The 9,177-nt window shown below is 38.2% G+C and overlaps 1 long non-coding RNA gene across 1 annotated transcript; it reads right to left on the bottom strand.

The window, feature by feature from the left end:
- Window positions 1-1,987: 1,987 nt before the first annotated feature.
- Window positions 1,988-7,631, bottom strand: LOC140164098 (uncharacterized). Its single transcript, XR_011860495.1, has 3 exons — window positions 7,484-7,631; window positions 6,846-6,957; window positions 1,988-2,487 (listed from the first exon to the last, which is right to left on the bottom strand). It is a non-coding gene; the product is annotated as an uncharacterized lncRNA (long non-coding RNA).
- Between the last annotated feature and the right edge of the window lie 1,546 nt (window positions 7,632-9,177).

The following is a 9,177-nucleotide window of genomic DNA, read 5'->3' as shown; positions in this document are numbered from 1 at the left end:
ATGTTCAGAATTATTTTCAGTCAAAATCAATACATTTTGGCCAAAAAATGCAAAAAATTAATTGAGTAACTCAGCAAGATTAAAAATAAAAATCTTTCGAAACGCCAAATCTAGGTCGGGCCACCTACAACATGGTCACATCCGCAACTTTTGTCACATACGCAACCCTAAACTAGAGCGATAACCGCACCATAGCTGAACCATGTGGCTTCGACAGTATATTGTGGTAGGCCTATAATACCACTGTCACCCGGAGTCTGTAATGGACATAATCTCGAAATGATATGAAGGTATGACCGCCCGAGTGGTGTTAATGAAAGAGGAAAAGTAAAGAATATAAAATAAAGTGTTAGGCGGATGACTGTGACGATCTGATCAAGCAGCAATACTGTGCTGGATAGTATCAATTTTAATAAGACTGTTTCATTAATTGCCGTTTTAATATACCTTGATCGTGGAAAGCTGGCATTTTGAAAACTTGACTTTTGACCTCTGTATGACCCCTGAATGACCTTAAATGAATTTTAAAATATTTAAAACATGTTAAGAATGTCATAAGAATCATTACATTTAAATTTCAGCTCAATTGAAGCATTTTGAAAATTTGACCTTTGACCCCTTTATTGCCCCTTAATGACCTAAATTGAATTTTAAAATATTTTCAACATGTTTAGAATGTCATAAGGATCCTTGCATATAAATTTCAGCTCAATTGGAGCATTTTAAAAAACTTGACCTTTGACCCCTTTATGACCCCTTAATGACCTCACATGAATTTTCAAATATTTTTTAAATGTTTAGAATGTCATAAGGATCATTGCATATAAATTTAAGCTCAATCGGAGCATTTTCGTTTTGAAAAACTTGACCTTTGACCCCTTTATGACCCCTTAATAACCTTAAATACATTTTAAAATGTTTTAAACATGTTTAGAATGTCATAAGGATCATTGCATTGAAATTTAAGCTCAATCGGAGCATTTTCGTTTAAAATGACCTTTTTTGACCCCTGTGACCCCTGGATGACCTCTGACGTTTGGAAATATTTTTATTATATTCTTTCTGTTTTCCTCTTTCATATGACACCACTCATGGGGTCATACCTTTGTGGCATTTAGAGATATGGCCATTTCAGACCAAATGATTAGTCAGTTAGTAAGCTAGTAAGCTAGGAAGCTAGTAACATACACTCATATGGTTCAGCAAAAACTATGACCAAAGAGGGCTAGCCATTTTTTTTAAATTTGATAGTGGGCCAAAGATGTACATTGTATTTCTAATTAAAGCTTTCGAAGATGTTAAATCTCAAAATAATAACAGAAATAGCATTTTTTTGGTTGCAGGCTAGATGTGGCATACTTGCTTACATACATGTATGTTGTTATTTTAAGATCATTTCTGCATTATATCAAACATCAGTATATTTGTAGATTTCATAATTAATATTGTCCAGCATCCACTGTTACATACATTACAGGTACATGAATAACCCACAACACATCTATCTCTGCTAGACCTAAAGTTCCTTGTATAGACCCTATCGAACAACCTCACCTGGAAGGGTATAACAATTGAAATAGCAGACATGTTGGTGGACAGAGGGAAAGGTCTTTAGTTCGATTCCGCAACCATTCTTTCGAATTGCCCTATGGTACCTTATGGTTGACAAAATTTTATTTAAATGAGGACATAACGTAGTTATTTGAATTCTTCTATACGCTCCCTAAGAATTGAGCAATGCAATTTTTGCTAAAGCTCACTACCATTCGCAAGATGCTGTGAACTACATTTTTTTGCTGCTTCGACCAACAATACATCATATACCCTTAAATGAAGCAACAGAATTTGTGGATCTAATAATTAATACTAGCGAGCTGGTTCCAAATGGGCACAATATGCTGTAAAAAGCCCATCTTGTGGCACTCAGTTTTAGAAAGCTGATTTACCAGTAACAAAGGATAAATGAAAATCTGGTGGTACTGTGGGACGGTCTTTGTTAATTCCATTAAAAACTACATAATCATCTAGATTAATGTCATATAATCCCAGATTGCACTTATACATGTATATATTGAGATCAACATATTCTCTTCTAAAACTTAATGGAAGAAGACTTAGTTCTGTTCACGTTTCTTTGTGCTCAGCCTTGGGATAAAAGTTTAACAGCAGGTGACTACTACTAGCTAGTCCTCTAAGCCTAATTGATAGGTAGGCCTACTGTACATGTACCGGTACATGTTTATGTTTACATGTAGGTCCTACCAGCCATTTTGTTGACAAGTTGTCTATTTCTGTCAATTGTTTTCCCCTCAAATTTTAATTCGCTTGAACCTAGTTGAAGTGCCAACATGCTATATGGCACAGGTGTTTGCATTTACTTTACACATCATCATCATCACTCATCACTACAGTATCATCATCTCGATCTATCTCTTGATTTAGCTTGTTGATGCAGATGATTCCTTCCAGTACAAGTTCAAATTTCATCTGTAAAGAAATAAACCAAAATGTAAATTAAAAATTTAATTTTAAAAAATCAGATTGTTCAAAATTAAATCCAATATTTTTTATTTAGATCCGATTCTTTTTTATTTATATTGATTTGTTTGGTTTTTTTTATTCCAAGAACTATACCCCATGATAGAGTCAAAAGAGACCAGTGGAAAGCTAGACATAATGCGCAATTGAAACATTTTTTTACATGTGAAAATTTCAAAGAAAATATTTGGTAAAATCATGGGAAAAAACCTGTAGCATTCTACATCTTGAAGGTGAATTTTTAGCAATAGATAAAAATGACATCATAGAGGTATTTTAATTGTATCCAAAAGTTGTAGAAGCATTAGGGATGAGGTAAAACCATCAATTTAAGAAAGAAATTAACTTACATTTATCAAAAATTGTTTTTGAAACAAGTCATGTGATTTAAATTGCGATTTGATTCAACATGATTTAAATCACAAAACCGGAATGATTCCATGAAATTTGATTTGTTTTATGATTCTCAAAACAATTATCCAGTAGCTGAAATTTACATAGTAGTTGATTTACAGAGCTACAATTCAACTGTAAGTATGTAGCTGCAAGTGTAACTTGAAACAAGAATTGTCTTTAAAAGGCATTAAAGACAAAGTTCACAGATCAGGTATACAGGCTGTATCAAAATGATTATGGACATGACTGGACATAACAGGATGCGTTATGTGTCATAGGTCATACAACGGGCATGTTATGTGTCATAGGTCACATAACAGGGCGCGTTATGTGTCATAGGTCATATAATAGGGCGTGTTGTGTCATGTCAGGTCACATGTAATAGGTCACATAACTGAGCGCACAGAATTAAAGACAGAGAATAGGGATTTGACCACCATATTAATACAGGCATGGAGCAAAAATTTGGGGTATTCGGTTTCCCTTGGAATGCACTCGAGGCATTCGTTGTCATGCAAGCGCGACATGGATGAATGGAGCATTTGAGAGACGCACTTGATGCGACCTGCACACGAGTACCAAGACGCTTCAGGTGAGATGCCACATTGTTTTCGTTCGTCTCCGCGCACCGTCGGCAAGGACCCGAATACCCCCAATTTTCTCCCCATAGCTGATGGCGCGATTGTACGTGGCGGTATAGGGAGTCCCGGTTCTCCTTCTCTAATTCGGTGGCCATAGGTCATATCCGGGGTGCGTTATGTGTCATAGGTCATATAACGGGCACGTTATGTGTCATAGGTCACATAACGGGTACGTTATGTGTCATAGTTCACATAACAGGGCACGTTATGTGTCATAGGTCATAATTAGCACGTCATGTGTCATATATCGGGGTGCGTTATGTATCATAGGTCACATAACGGGGCATGTTATGCTTTATAGGTCACATAACGGGGCGCGTTATGCATCATAGGTCACATAACGGGGCGCGTTATGTGTCATAGGTCACATAACGGGGTGCATTATGTGTCATATAACGGGGCGTTTATGTGTCGTAGGTCATATAACAGGTGTGTTATGTGTCATAGGTCACATAACGGGGCACGTTATATGTCATAGGTCACATAACTGGGTGCTTTATATGTCATTGGTCACATAACATGCCGCATTATGTGTCATAGGTCATATAACGTGGCATGTTATATGACATCATAACTGGGCGCGTTATGTGTCATGTCATATAACGGGATGCATTATGTGTCATAGGTCATATAACGGGCGCGTTATGTGTCATGTCATGTAATGGGACGCTTTGTGTCATAGGTCACATAACATGGCACATTATGTGTCATAGGTCACATAACATGGCACATTATGTGTCATAGGTCCAGAGGAGAGAGAAAACAGAGCCCATGCCACCAGTCAAAGTCTCCGCATCATCTGATAATGAGGGCCGATTGTTCCATGATGTTTCATGGTGTATCGCGTAATCACGAAAGCACGCAATGCTCTATTATCGCGTACGCGAAGGGACGCAGCGCTGGCGTGATTGTTTGACACGGCACGATCGAACAATCGGCCCTCATGAATATGCGAGAACTCAGCATATACAATACACGGGGACTTTGACTGGTGGTACGCTCTGTTTTCTCTCTCCTCTGTGCATAGGTCACATAACGGGGCACGTTATGTGTCATAGGTCATATAATGGGGCGCATTATGTGTCATAGGTCATAACGGGTCGCATAACGATGATAACGGGTGCGTTATGTGTCATAGGTCATAACGGGGCGCGTTATGTGTAGTAGGTCATATAACGGGGCATGTTATATGTCGTATGTCACATAACCGGGTGCATTATGTGTCATAGGTCACATAACAGGGCATGTTAGTTGTCATAGGTCATATATCAGGGTGCTTTATGTGACATAGGTCAGATAACTGGGCGCGTTATGTGTCATAGGTCATACAATGGGGTGTGTTATGTGTCATAGGTCATATAACGGGGCACTTTATGTATCATAGGTTATATAATGGGTGCGTCATATATAGGGCGCGTCATATAACAGGGCGCGTAATTTGTCATACGTCATATAACGGACCCTTGCCTTTGAAATTTCAAGGGTCCTCCCCAATTTTCAAGGGTCCTCCCCTGGACCCTTTCCTTTGAAATTTCAAGAGAGAGAATTAGCTACGACAAGCGTTGAAAAGTTGATGGGAAACTAAAATGAAAGTGTACTCAGGGAGCTGTACGTATTATGTGAATCAGATGTTCCAGTGGAACGACAAACTAGGATTTTCTTCTCTTTGCTTGGTTCAATTTTTACGTGTCACACGGACCCGTACCGTAGGAAATTTGCGGGTCACATATGTCACATAACAAGGCGTGTTATGTGTCATAGGTCACATAACGGGCACATTATGTGTCATAGGTCATATAACGGGGCGTGTTATGTATCATAAGTCATATAATAGGGCGCATTACGTGTCATACAACGGGGTGCGTTATGTGTCATAGGTCATATAACGGGCACGGTATGTGTCAGTTCATATACTGGGGCACGTTATGTGTCATAGGTCATATAATGGGACGCGTTATGTGTCATATGTCACATAAAAGGAGCGTTATGTGTCATACGTTACATAACGGGCACATTATGTGTCATAGGTCATATAATGGGGTGCGTTATGTGTCATAGGTCATATAACGAGGCGCGTTGTGTCATAGGTCACATAATGGGGAGCGTTATGTGTCATATGTCACATAGCGGGGACGTTATGTGACATATGTTACATAACGGGCGTGTTATGTGTCATAGGTCATATAACGGGCGCGTTATGTGCCACAGGTCATATAATGAGGCACGTTATGTGTCACATATAGGTCATATAAACGGGTGCATGTGTCATAGGATGCATAACAGGGCGCGTTATGTGTCATAGGTCACATAATGGGGTGCGTTATGTGTCATAGGTCACATAATGGGGTGCGTTATGTGTCATAGGTCACATAACCGGGTGCATTATGTGTCATAGGATGCATAACAGGGCACGTTATGTGTCATAGGTCACATAACGGGGTGCGTTATGTGTCATAGGTCATATAACGGGCACGTTATGTGTCATAGGTCACATAATAGGCATGTTATGTGTCATTGGACACATAACAGGGCGTGTTATGTGTCATAGATCACATAACGGGGCATGTTATGTGTCAGAGGTCATATAACAGGCCGCGTTATGTGTCATAGGTCATATAACGGAACAACTATCATAGCCTAACCTAGCCAGGGAAGATGAGAGAATTTAATGGAGGTTATGGTTAAATCATGTTCAAGAATATAAACTAATTTTTATTTGACCCCACCTCATAGTGGCCCGGCTTTCGGTAGTAAATTGGCTTAGTGAAAAGTCCAGTGTATTTCTCCTATATGCCCAGCCTCATTACTTTGTAAATAATTACTCGCCAATAAGTAAAGCCTGTTATAATCATGTGATGGCCAGAATCCAATAGTAAATATGATTAGAAAAAGGCTATTTCATACACTGTACAGTCACATTGCTAGATTAAATGGGATAAATTGTTCTTGACATGTGAGGCAGGATTAGAAAAAGACATTCAAACGAGGGTATGAGATATTAGGAAATATTTCCCAGCCTCTTAACCACAAGGTTGGTGGGCTACAATAGCTATTCAAAGACACATGGTATATAGGGGATAAATTGTGCATAGATGTGAGTGGAAGTGAAATTAGAAGTTCACTCCGTGAACAAAAACTAGGTATAATTCTGGACCATTGTTTGAGGTATCATTTATTAATCATTCTGTACCATTTTGAGGTCTATTTGCATTAGGCTGTATGACCTAATCCTTTTTTTCATCCAATAAAGCAGTTACGCATTGTACATACCGGACTTTTGATGTTCAGTGGAGTTCATCACTAAAACAGTAAACATTCTGATTTGTAAGCCAGTTGCTGCATTACTAAACAGTTCACTTCAAGTTGACATCACTGATATCACCTAGTGTGGAAATTCAAGAAATAAGATTTTATAAAATGGAGCAACCTTTTACAAGAACAAGCATTTATCCTCCAGGTTTCTGAAAAGGGCTTCTCCATGCTGCACTTACATGTAAAAGAATCCTAGCTCCAAAGTTACATGGGAGGTGGGTCTGATCAGTACCAAATTCAAAATGTATTAGTGAATTGTTTGGCTATTTTAATATTTGCACGCTAAAGTAAACTGCGCAGTGAGCACCCTTTCATGCTTTGGATAAGTGCTGCAAATTTCTTCATGCACACATATTGTGTATACATCCCAGCTGCGCGATGCTTGGTGCAATATAAATAGATCAATGTAATATGAACAGCAAGCTAGATACACACATTGTAAGCGCTGGAGTGAAATCATAATTCTTGATATTACCTCATTTGTTTGGCTCAAAATTAAAAGGGGGCAATGTGATGATAAGTGAAAACTAACATTTAGGAATCTATTTTATGAAAATCACACATTATGGCTTTAATAGTCCAGTGCTAGCACTCACTTTATCTGACCCATATAATGTTTCATACCGTCCAGTGCTGGTCGAGATTTGCTGTGAACATACCAGGTTGGATAATCTGTGTCTGTAAAGGAGAATCGTTGAAGCACTTTTTCACCAGTTATCTAGAGCTGTGTAGCCTGTGTTGTGCCATGCAACACCCCCGGCAAAACCAGACCGAAGTGAGAAACAAATCCCTGAGAAAAACAAAAACAAATTGCAACAGAATAATCATTTTATAGGAGTTGAAAGAATAACTTTTTCATACTAAGTAAATACCTATAATCTAAGTATTCTTCTTCCTGGTCCTGGTAAATGTGTGTACGTGTGGTAGAGTTTGAAAAACATTGAGGGTGTCCCTATGAACTATGTTACAATATTGCTTTACCTTAATTGACATCTCTTTTTTAATATATGGCGCTGCACTAGTACGCTCATGCGGTTTGTACCACTGCAACAGCATTGAACCACAGATGTCAAAGAGCACATAAATCATATGCTTTGGAACGGGGAGGGGGCTCAGCCCCCTGAATATTAATTTTTGTGGGAGCCTGAATACCTTTCAGCCTCCCCCCAATAATCCTATTGGTGGAGTTAACAAATTGTGATAAAATAGAGGAAAGAGTGTTTGTGACCTATATTTTGCAAAATTTTCTGACTCCGGGGGTGGAAAACCCCGTCTGCCACCGCAGGGTGGCCCACTAAAAAGTTTTAAATTTTTAGCTCCCCAAATGTAAACAAGAGCACCAATGGTGCTGTAGTAGGTTTGTTATGGGTTATGGTCAGGAATTGAAATTCATTGTGTTGGTGGTTGTGTGCAGGTTTTATTTGTTATGTTGTTTGTAAGTGCAGTTGTTAATTTTTATTAGTTTGTTGGCAGGGCTGTGATAAAGAGTGTAGTTTAGTTTATCATGTTTATTACCTTCATTGCACATAAAAATATCAAATTGTGGTGTGTGCTGCAAAAGGGCAACCCCGAACAGGCACGCAGGCCCACTAGATGGGGTCCCTTATACACACACCAAATAAAAGAACTAAAATTACACAGTACATAATTATAAACACATTTAAAAAACACTATAAAATACATTAGAAATACAATATTGTACTAAAATTGAGTTGCCAAATTACTTCAAGACATCGCAGAATTCAAATAAGCACCAGTGAAATTGCACAAAGTAGGTATACTGACAAGTTAATTTGAGATGTAGTGGTTAGTGGTGTACCTCTCTTATTGATTGTAGATATTTGTTAGTGTATTTGGTGCTGTTGACAGGTTTTTGGCTGGTTGCATTGGGCAGGCAATGTAGATTTGGTATAATTGGATTGTTTCATGTTTGCTGGTTTGTAGTTTATAGTTGAAGGTATTAGGGTTGAGTTGTGTGGAGTTGGTTGCTGGGAATGTTAGGACTTTTGTTGTGTAAGTGCGTATTTTTGAAGTTGTGGAGTTAAATGTACCATCTATAACCAATATATAGTAACCAATATACAGTAACCTATATACAACTGCGCCATACAAATAAATATATAATATATTGCACAATAATCTGGAAAAGTGTAGTTTTGCCAGAGGTAAGGTTCAATAAAAATTGTAGCATATTTGTTCATTTTATGTCACATTATGTTAAAAATATGCATAAACTAGGTATGTGGGAAGTGAACCTGTGTACTTTGTGTGCCGCTAAATATGGGTGGTT

Source organism: Amphiura filiformis, chromosome 11 (assembly GCF_039555335.1).
Source record: "Amphiura filiformis chromosome 11, Afil_fr2py, whole genome shotgun sequence".
Taxonomy (NCBI): domain Eukaryota; kingdom Metazoa; phylum Echinodermata; class Ophiuroidea; order Amphilepidida; family Amphiuridae; genus Amphiura; species Amphiura filiformis.
The sequence above is the reverse complement of the archived record's forward strand: the minus strand, read 5'-3'. Positions and strand labels throughout refer to the sequence as shown.